This window comes from Tasmannia lanceolata, unplaced genomic scaffold (genome assembly GCF_043159265.1).
Source record: "Tasmannia lanceolata isolate RefF3 unplaced genomic scaffold, GAP_Taslan_0.1 ptg001042l, whole genome shotgun sequence".
Taxonomy (NCBI): domain Eukaryota; kingdom Viridiplantae; phylum Streptophyta; class Magnoliopsida; order Canellales; family Winteraceae; genus Tasmannia; species Tasmannia lanceolata.
In genome coordinates this window covers 5608-17500 of record NW_027519704.1, presented here as the reverse complement: position 1 = coordinate 17500, position 11893 = coordinate 5608, and the positions used below count along the sequence as shown (strand labels likewise).

Sequence of the window (11893 nt, the reverse complement as noted above, 5' to 3'; positions counted from 1 at the left end):
AATTTATGAAATACCTCTCATTTTTTGGAGTCCGGTCGCGAGGTCTGAATAGTAGGTATGAATCATAGTTCAAATATTTCTTGATTATATTCCGTGCTTCAGATACTAGAATGAATATCTGACGAGGCAGAACCATCTCGATCGAGATGACAGACCCATTCTCTGTACTATCAATAGGATCAATTATAACAAGTCACACACTCATATTCCGGAAATACCGAAACAACGGAATTCCACGGTCGAACTACCGGAATAGCCTAGAAATCTGATCCCTAAGTAATTCATTTTTGATTGAAAACTAGGACTTCATGGTTCTTATGGACCTAACTCATTGAAATTCCATCCAGTAAAACGGAAGAATTATAAATCTCCAAAATAATAGATAGGAATATCGCAAACAGAGCCATTGCGACACCCATCAAAGGAGTAGTTCCCCATCCAGGGGCTACTTTACCATATTCCGAATTCAATGGTTTCAATAAATTCCCTGTAATAGTTCGTCTTGGCCTAGATCTAGAACTACCCTCAATGGTTTGTGTAGCCATAAATCCTATTGCATTGGTTGAGATCTGTTGACTTTGTATACTATTCCGTTGTAAATAAACGATCTTCTCGTAGCGTAGATCCGTCGTGGTCTTGAAATTATCTAATAATGGAAACAGCAACCCTAGTCGCCATCTCCATATCTGGTTCACTTGTAAGCTTTACTGGGTACGCCTTATATACCGCTTTTGGGCAACCCTCTCAACAACTAAGAGATCCATTCGAGGAGCACGGGGACTAGTTGAAATAATGAACCTCCCATATTGTATTGGGAGGCTCATTACTTCAATTGAGATAATAAAAAATCATTTCATCCTTTTTGTCGGAACCTTAGGTGGTTCTCGAAAAAAGATAGCGAAAAAAATTATCCCTAGAGTCGAGACTAACAGGAATGTATAAACCAATGCTTCCATGGATTCGATCGTGGTTTACAATTATAGCTTCCACACCTGTGCATTTGGGAACATTTCCCAGATAAAGTAAAGAAAGGGCAAGAGTCAAAGAAAAGGCGATGATTAAAATCAAGATTTCTACGGTACCCTAACCTTATGTCAAATCAAAAAAAAATCAAATAGAGGCAAAAGACGCTAGAGTAATGTTGTATCAGACTACTTGTCGCCTTGTAGTTGGATCTCCAAGTTTTTGGAATGTTCCAAATTCCACTTGAGCATCCAAATCAGGGTCAATACCAGCAAAAACATCTCTGAACAAGGTTCTAGCCCCATGCCAAATGTGTCCGAAAAAGAAGAGCAAAGCAAACGTAGCATGTCCAAAAGTAAACCAACCCCTTGGACTGCTACGAAAAACACCATCGGATTTCAAAGTAGCACGATCTAATTCAAAAATTTCACCCAATTGGGCACGTCTAGCATATTTTTTCACAGTAGCAGGATCGCCATAACTGACCCCATTGAGTTCGCCACCATAGAACTCAACAGTTACACCTACTTGTTCGACACTATACTTCGATTCTGCCCTTCTAAAAGGAACATCCGCTCTCACAATTCCGTCTCCGTCTACCAAAACCACCGGAAATGTTTCAAAAAAAGTAGGCATACGACGTACAAAAAGCTCATGCCCCTCTTTATCTCTAAAGATGGGGTGTCCTAACCATCCAACAGCTATTCCATCCCCATTGTCCATTGAGCCTGCTCTGAATAATCCCCCCTTCGCCGGATTATTACCGATGTAATCATAAAAAGCTAATTTTTCGGGAATTTTAGACCAAGCTTCCGATAAACTCAGATTTTCGGCTAGCCCGGCTCCAACTCTTCGATATATTTCTTGCTGGAAGTATCCCTGATCCCACTGATAACGAGTGGGACCAAATAATTCTATGGGAGTAGTTGCTGAACCATACCACATAGTTCCAGCAACGACGAAAGCTGCAAAAAAGACAGCAGCGATACTACTAGAAAGTACAGTTTCAATATTGCCCATACGTAATCCTTTGTATAAACGTTGGGGCGGGCGGACACTAAGATGGAATAGTCCCGCCAATATCCCCAATGTCCCCGCTGCAATATGATGAGAGGCTATTCCTCCCGGAACAAAAGGATCAAAACCTTCTGCGCCCCACGCTGGATTTACAGATTGTACTTTTCCGGTTAGACCATAAGGATCGGACACCCATATTCCAGGACCATACAAGCCTGTTACATGAAATGCGCCAAACCCAAAGCAAGCCACCCCTGAGAGAAATAAATGAATTCCAAAGATCTTGGGCAAATCCAAAGAGGGTTTTCCCGTACGTTCATCACAGAATATTTCTAGGTCCCAATACACCCAATGCCAGATGGCTGCTAAGAAGCACAAGCCAGAAAACACAATATGTGCCCCAGCCACACCTTCGTAACTCCAAATACCCGGATTCGTTATAGTTCCTCCTGTGATACTCCAACCACCCCATGAATTGGTTATCCCTAAACGAGTCATGAAGGGTATAACGAACATACCTTGTCTCCACATTGGATCAAGGACGGGATCAGAGGGATCAAAAACGGCTAATTCGTATAGAGCCATCGAACCGGCCCAACCAGAAACTAGAGCTGTATGCATTATATGGACAGAAAGTAACCGACCGGGATCATTCAATACGACGGTATGAACACGATACCAAGGCAAACCCATGGAAATACCCCTTATTTTATCAAAGAAAAAATAGACACTATGTAACTTTATCACATTGGAAAAGACTGATTGATGCTATGGACCTCGCCTTTTCAGTGGATTATCTCAAAGCAAGAGTTAATATTTATTCCGTTCCATTGGTAATAATTTAACAATTCTGTTCGTAGGAACAAAGAGAAGCAGATCTATTCTATACTCGATAAGTACCAATACGCAATGGGGGGATTGATCCTATTTTTGTGAGCGAATGCATAGATACTTGTTCATCCTTCGAACGATCCATTTGTACGAATTTTCCTTTATTCAACCCGTCTTCTCCATGAACCTTCCAATCTATGGATAAAATACGATAAACGACAATATTATGAAGACAATAAACCCATTGTTACGTTTCCACATCAAAGTGAAATAGAGTACTTAATTTTTCTTTCATTTTATGCCTATTGGTGTTCCAAAAGTACCTTTTCGGAGTCCTGGAGAGGAAGATGCAGTTTGGGTTGACGTATAGTGCGACTTGTCAGACATATTGGGTCATATGGGATTTCCCCGTTCTCTCCCCCGATCGAGATATCCTCTGTTTCACCCAAGAAAGATTGATTAAACCATCAATAATTCAATTCGGAGCGTGAAGTGCAATGCAATTAGATCAATTTATTTGTTGGTTGGGGATCAATATTCTCAATTAGAAGAATTTATGGTTGGCTTGGACCAATAAAATGAAGTATCCAGGCTCCGTTCAAAAAATACCAAATTGGTAATCTATGTATGATTACTACTCGTATCATAAATGATCCCTATTTATACCTCTAAAACTACCAATTAATGGAATAATATGATTAGTCGAATATTTGGCGGAAGGCATGAACATGAAAACGAATTGAAAAAAAAAAAGAAGTCGGAACAAAAAGAAGCGGTACTGTGATCATTTGTCCTATATGTGCAAATAGAATTCGGGCAGATCTTTACCCGGAGTAGAGCATAAACCTAAAAGAATTGAAGAGGCCCATTTAGGAACAAGAAAATTACATCGTGATTTGGATCTCGATGAAAGAATACATCAATGAGGGGTTAGTTCGATAAGTTCAATGAATTCTTTTTTTTTTTTCGCAATTTTGATTTTTTGAACCGTATGCATCCAAAGGTGCGTGTGCGGTTCCTAAGGGATACAATTTTGTCCTAATCAACCGACTTCATCGAGAAAGATTACTTTTTTTAGGACAAGAGGTTGATAGCGAGATCTCGAATCAACTTGTTGGTCTCATGGTATATCTCAGTATAGAGGATGATACCAGGGATCTGTATTTGTTTATAAACTCTCCCGGCGGATGGGTAATACCAGGAATAGCTATTTATGATACTATGCAATTTGTGCCACCAGACATACATACAATATGCATGGGATTAGCCGCTTCAATGGGATCTTCCTTCTCCTAGTCGGAGGAGAAATTACCAAACGTCTAGCATTCCCTCACGCTTGGCGCCAATGAGTTTTTTTTTATTTGAGAAAAAAAAAAGAAGACTATGCCTTCGCCATATGGAATATGAATAATAAGTAATAATAGCATGGCACTTCGAGTTCGATATGAGCAAACTATTATTTTTTTTTCATAACATAACATGAGATTATATATCGAGATAGTAGTATGAAACAAAGGTTATTTACGATTTGATCTTATGTATCGGGGGTCCATTTCAGCGTCACAAACCTTTTTTTTGCTTTCACACCAGAAGCCTCTTTCCGATATTTATGTTATGAAAGAGTACGAAAATGAAAAAAAAAAAAGATCATTTTTTCCTTATTTGATCGGATCATAAAGAAACTTTGGGATTGCTGAATCACAGACGAGATAAATATATAAAGCAACGGAACCATCATAGTATTTTTTGACTCCTCCGAAAGGAAAGATGGTAAATGGATCATTCAACGATCTGGGTCTGATGGATTCTATTTGTCTCTTTCTTCGATGGAAGGGAAAAGGAAATTCCATTGCGGAGCCGTATGCAATGCATAAAAGATGCCTGTACGGTTGTTCAATTCTAATTCTATCTTTTTATTCTTGTTATTCTTTATCCCTTCCCTTCGACCGATCGTGCGAGATAGAGGAACCGTTCATTATGTTATATCATCAGGGTTATGATCCACCAACCTGCTAGTTCTTTTTATGAGGCACCCACAGGAGAATTTATCCTGGAAGCGGAAGAACTACTGAAACTCCGCGAAACCCTCACAAGGGTTTATGTACAAAGAACCGGCAAGCCTTTATGGGTTATATCCGAAGACATGGAAAGGGATGTTTTTATGTCAGCAACAGAAGCCCAAGCCCATGGCATTGTTGATGTTGTCGCGGTCGAAAATACCGGGGATTTCACATAAATTCTTGATTCCATTTCGAACCATAATTCGAATGAGCCGTGATTTGATATTTTATCTTCTTAACCTGGTAAAATATTATATGAAATGGAAGTAATTCATAATCATCCGGTTAGGATCGATCTAAACCAGCCCATTCTGTATACGATTCAGCATGCCAACTATTAAACAACTTATTAGAAACACAAGACAGCCAATCAAAAATGTCACGAAATCCCCTGCCCTTCGAGGATGTCCTCAGCGTCGAGGAACATGTACTAGGGTGTATGTGCGACTCGTTCAGATCATGATCTGGAACAAATGAGACGATTTTTCCAGTATCAATGACCAGTACCAATGAGTAGGATAGAATGGAAGAACTCCATTCCATTCACTATCTCAAAATAAAGATCTATCATATACCTCTATTGTGTATGGAATTTATGGTTTCCATTGGTGCAAATCCAATCACCTCGATTTGAGATGAAAATCAATTCCCCATTGGTAGCAAATGGTTATCCATTAAGCGGGGAAAATAGTATTTTAAAAGCAGAAAGATTATGCTTCTACTCTTGCAAGAACGGACTAACAGGGTTAGCTACCTAGCCAACCTTCATAATTAAATGCCGTCACTGTATGGATGGATCTCATTGTGAAAAGACCTATATACTGGATAATTTTATGGGTAGAGCCAAAGAGTGTGAACTGTACAAGTTACTAATAACATTGATTAAATGGGGGAAGGAGCTCCGGTGTATAGAGAGGACCTCACCGTTTAAGAAGTAATCATAGAAACGATGGAAGCCACTATTTATTTATTTCTCCATTTTTCTCTATTTATTACTACCTATTTACTAGATATTTTATATCTAATATCGGTACAATTTCTTATTCCGAGGTGAAATGCCTGGAAGAAATCAAAAATCGTGGTTGGGAAGGTCATAGTAGCAAAAGCCATTGGAATTTTTATTTTATACATCGGAAGAATCCGTTTTGTTACTAATAAACTAGGGGAGGGGAAAAGAATGACTGAAAGAAAAGAAATCAATTAGTTATTCATCAAGGTTTCATTTGATTCAATGACCAGAGTTAGGCGGGGATATATAGCTCGGAGACGTCGAACAAAAATTCGTTTATTTGCATCAACCTTTCGAGGGGCTCATTCAAGACTTACTCGAACTACTACTCAACAGAAAATGAGAGCTTTGGTTTCCAGTCATCGGGATAGATGCAGGCAAAAGAGAGATTTTCGTCGTTTGTGGATCACTCGGATAAATGCAGTAACTCGTGAAAATGGGGTATCCTATAGTTATAGTCGATTAATGCACGATCTGTACAAGAGGCAGTTGCTTCTTAATCGTAAAATACTTGCACAAATAGCTATATCAAATAGGAATTGCATTTACATGATTTCAAATGAGATTATCAAATAAGGCGACTGGAACGAATTCACCGAAATGATTTAAACGGAGTTCCCCGGAGAATGAACTCCGGGAAGGTAGAGTAGAAATGAATATGATAAATATTAGAAATGAACGAACACTTTTCAATAAAAAAAAATATTTTTTCTTCCCCATTCATTCTTTTTTTTTTTTTCTTACGACGCGACAATCAAGTATCTCGGCTTTTTCGAACAAAACCTCAATCTGAGTTTGAATTCCAATTAGAGTTTTGATTCAATTGAGAAGTAGGCCTATTTATTTCTGGTTTTAGGACCAGCAGTTCTAGGGGTCGACTCGGTTCTTTCAAATTGTTTCTCATTATTAAGAAAAGGTAACGAAGATAAAATACGAGCTTGTTTTATAGCAATAGTAATTAATCGTTGTTGTTTCAAGGTCAATCTATTCACTCGTCTAGATAATATTTTTCCTTGTTCACTAATAAATCGACTAATTAAACTCATATTTCTATAATCAATTCGATCCCCCGATCCAATTGGGGGCAAACGCCTACGAAAAGATCGCTTGGATTTACGAAAGGGTCGCTTGGATTTATCCATGATTTATTCCTTATCTCTAAAATCTTATTTCTTCATTCATTTCGGTTTCGGATCCGACCGAAATAGTAATAGTACTTGATTTGTTTATATTTTATATATCTATCTATATGTAATTTTGTCCTGTTCCTTGGAAGGGTGGAACAGACATTCTATTCTGTTCGATCTATTTCTTTATCTCCCCATGAATCGTATGCTTGTAACAATAAGGACAGAATTTTCTCAAGTCCAATCGACTAGGCGTATTGTGTCGATTCTTTTGAGTAATATATCTGGAAATGCCCCGCGATTCCTTATTTAAATCATTTCGGACACAACTGGTACATTCCAAAATAACTCTTATTCTGACATCTTTACCCTTGGCCATGAACCTCCTTTGGATTTTGGATTCCCTCCACTCTTCTATTTTCGATCTGAATCGAAGAATACGAAAAGAAGGAAAAATAAATAGAAGTTGCTAACTGATAACTCGAAATCCAATTATGAAAGATTTCGCTGCAATCAATAGAGTAATAATAAGTAATACAATTATTTCTAACTATCCATTATTTCTAATCCCAGTCAGTATTTCATTTACTATCTTGTATGCTCTTGAACAGCCTGTCCTAGACCCACATTTCTATTTCTGTTCTCCCTCTATTAATTCTATGCTGAGCCCGAGTTTCGCTGAGGTTTAATCCACTTTTCTTTCTCTTTCCTTCCTAAACAACTTAAAAAAAAAATTCAAAAGGGTGGATTAGTCACAGAGAATTTGTTGTATCTCTAATCTTCTTCACCCCTTCCCATGTCAATAACTAGAATGAAAAAAAGGGGAATGTCAACGCATCTGGGAATAAACGATTGATCTCTATCAATAGACCTGCTAAAGACCCGAACCATAGCGTAGTTAGCACAGGTGCCACGGAGAGATATGTTTTTATATCTCGCATTGAAAATCCTCCTTCTTTATTGGAATACATATATGATCAGATGTATCTGTAGCTAAAGATCACTTGTATTTGTACACGAAATCCCTAATCCCGAACTAAAATGAAAATGAATATGTACAATAATCCGGTGGATTAGATCTACTTGTCCCTAAAACAGAAAAAGATGACCCTTTCTTACTGAGCATTACCGATAAATATTCATTTTTTTATACGTTAGGTTTCATATGTATATAATTCTTTGATTATATGAAATCAAAAAGAAGAAATGGCAAGAGAAATTGTCTCTAGATATTAGGAAATAACGATGTGGAAAACAAGACAAGGATTCCCTACAATGAAACTGTACAACAATTGAAAGGGATGTAGCGCAGCTTGGTAGCGCGTTTGTTTTGGGTACAAAATGTCACGGGTTCAAATCCTGTCATCCCTACCTATTACTTCTCCTATGGGCAGTAACGAGGGATCAGTTGAGATCGATTCAAATTGGACTGGACTGGACATAATTTTGCATTTTATGATACTACATGCATGCAAGGTGTATTGGGGGTACAAAAAGAATCCCTTTCTTTACAGTTGTATCTCCTGTCATAAGAAAGCGCTCTTAGTTCAGTTCGGTAGAACGTGGGTCTCCAAAACCCGATGTCGTAGGTTCAAATCCTACAGAGCGTGATTCTGTTTTTGTAATGTTGAATCACAATAAAATAACTTTACTAACTTGAACTGCAACCTGAATTTGACCTCCTGCAGCTTAAGAAGGAGGTCAATCAAAAAAGAGATGTTACTCAATCAAAGGTCCAACTGATCTCCGCGTCTGTATTGTAAATATGCAGTTACGAATAATCCGGCCAAAGTAATAGGAATTAGACCTAAGACGATTCCAAATAGAAAAACTTCAATCATTTCAATTTGTTGGAAAGGGTAAAAATAGAGGTAATATCTATCCCTAAATATTACTCCGAATCACCCATGAATCTCAATGATCAAGAATTGGTAATTAACGCGGGAAGGAACTATCGAATACCTGAAATCTCACAGAACTATTTATTTTGATGAATTATTCATTCAATTAATTTCAAATAAGTCGTATCTTGCTCAGACCAATCAATAGAGCTGGGGTTATAGTTGAAGCAGCTAGTAGAAAACCGAAATAACTAGTTATAGTGGGCATGAAGGAGCTAAATGAGATACGTTCTTTTTTTTTTACATATGTTTATAAAGCACTTACCTAAGTTTCAATTTTTGCGAGATGTGATGATCAGAAAAAATACCAATTGACAGAATCAGTTCCAATTGAAAGTTCTTGATTCATCAGTCATTATAGACGGCACTGACAAAGATAGAGTAGCAGAGGTAGAAAAAAAAAAAAAGATTGATTTATCATCTGTGACATCTACCAATGTCGGGATTTCAAATCAACAGATTCATTGAGCAACTCGTGAGTAAAGTAATAGTCAGAAGAACTGTGTCGTGTAACTTCATTCAAAAATGAAATTATCTTTGAATAACTATAGAATAAAAGAATTGGATTTCAAAAGAATTTCCATTTTGACCATTTATTTCTTTTCTTTTTCAATTTATCAATTCCTATTATCCTTTTAGGTTCCACAGTCTGTCTTTCCATATCATGGAGTTCCATCCTTGTAGCTAGGTCAAGAAGGAACCTTTGGATCTAATCCAGTAATGGTTGCATCACGAATATTGATTGTTCAAACTATTTATTGTTTCTTCTCTTTCTTTCATCGAATACTATCTACTACTGTAGAACCAACCAATTACTTGAAATGAAAGGATTAGAAAAAAAGAAAAATATCTTTTCTACAACCATGAGAGGGGATTTCTATATTTTGCATCTAATTGAATTGTGTGGAATATGATAATCTCGTTCATTAATTATTAGAACTAGAACCCGTTGACTCAAACTTTACTAAGAACTTCAGTTTCTAGTCCAAAGCCAATACTTGAAACCCTATACTACAGAAATTTGATCAATTTTTGATTGAATGACACGCGGTTCCGCATAGACAAGTAACAAGAAAGGAAAAGGGGAATTATGTACCATTTCTTTTCGATACTGATTGAAACTGCGTTGCTGTGTCAGAGGAAGGATAGCTATACTGATTCGGTATACTCTAAATACACCTTCGGTACAATATTGACGATCTCACAAAGATGAAATATCAGTAGTTTTCCATTTACTGATCCCATCTTTCAAGGAATCGATCCCCCTTTGACTGTACAAGAATATGTGGAGCTCAGCATGTCTGGAAGCACGGGAGAACGTTCTTTTGCTGATATTATCACCAGTATTCGATACTGGGTTATTCATAGTATTACTATACCTTCCCTATTCATTGCGGGTTGGTTATTCGTCAGCACGGGTTTAGCTTATGATGTGTTTGGAAGCCCTCGGCCAAACGAGTATTTCACAGAGAGCCGACAGGGGATTCCATTAATAACTGGCCGTTTTGACCCTTTGGAACAACTCGATGAATTTAGTAGATCCTTTTAGGAGGCCTCAATGACCATAGATCGAACCTATCCAATTTTTACAGTGCGCTGGTTGGCCGTTCACGGACTGGCTGTACCTACCGTTTCTTTTTTGGGGTCAATATCAGCAATGCAGTTCATCCAACGATAAACCTAATCTGAATTATAGAGCTACGACACAATCAAACCCGAACGAACAAAATGTTGAATTGAATCGTACCAGCCTCTACTGGGGGTTATTACTCATTTTTGTACTTGCTGTTTTATTTTCCAATTATTTCTTCAATTGAGAGAAAGAAAGAGAATAGTAGGAATTCTCTTATCCCATTCGGAAGGATATCATCCTCATAATTATCCATGACTGTTTATGTCTCTAGCATGACCACTTGATGAAATGTGGAGGGAAGCGGGGTAAATGGCCGATACTACTGGAAGGATTCCTCTTTGGCTGATAGGTACTGTAACTGGTATTCCTGTGATTGGTTCAATAGGTATTTTCTTTTACGGTTCATACTCCGGATTGGGCTCATCCCTATAGTGATCGGATGAGAACCGGATTGTGGACATGAAAAAGTAAGAACTCAACAGGACCTTACCCCTCGAATCAGACAAAACAAAGAGGGGTAAGGTCCTGTTGAGTTCTTACTCTTCCAGCGAGACTTTGATCCATTTCATAACATAAAGGTTGGAAATTCATTCAGTCAACATAAGAAGAATATTTGATTCGTAGAAATGACAAAACGGATCCTTTGCTTCGATCCGATGTTTAAAACCACCCCATTCCTTTGTTTCTAATGATGTTTTTGAAGAATTTAATCCCTTGATTGTCATAGTATCTGTTCCTCTATAGTATGGACGGACTCTTCCGAAGCAAGAAGAAAGAAGGAATCAATCGATTTTATGGATGACACAATATGGATTTCTACAGATGAGACATTCTTCAAATCAATTCCAATTAGTATGGAAATGAACCTTACTCCATAAATAAAATTTCAAGCAAAAGACACTTAATTTAATGCCCGAGTGTGGTGAAAAAAAAAAAGTGAAAATCTTGGATTTTTGCACATATCCAAATCCTTATTGATTATCTCATCACAGCGAAAATTTGCTTTTTTTTTTTTTATAAGTTCATTGAAGAAGTTCTATTTGCTCAATGAGTGATTCCCCCCGCCCCCCCCTTTTTTTTTGTTTGTCCACTACTGCTTATGAATCTAAAGAAAGAGGTTATAATAGTCCTGGAAAAGAAAATCGTAATCTTTAACGAACAGGATCAAGAATCATTATTATTTCCACACAGGAAAAGGGTGAAAAATTCCTTTTCTTGTGTGGAAGATTAGTAAGACGAGCAATCCCTCCTAGAATCATTTGTTACTTTCATTTATTCCTTGCCATTTATTTTCTTCCTTGCCTATTATCTAATAGAATTCGATTCTATTAGGTACAATAGAATCAAAAACT

General features: G+C 37.5%; 2 non-coding genes across 2 annotated transcripts; both read left to right on the top strand.

Moving 5' to 3' along the window:
• The first annotated feature begins 8304 nt into the window (after positions 1-8304).
• On the top strand, positions 8305-8378 carry TRNAP-UGG (transfer RNA proline (anticodon UGG)). Its single transcript has one exon. It is a non-coding gene; the product is annotated as a tRNA-Pro (tRNA).
• A 165-nt stretch (positions 8379-8543) lies between these two features.
• Positions 8544-8617, top strand: TRNAW-CCA (transfer RNA tryptophan (anticodon CCA)). Its single transcript has one exon. It is a non-coding gene; the product is annotated as a tRNA-Trp (tRNA).
• Positions 8618-11893: the final 3276 nt, after the last annotated feature.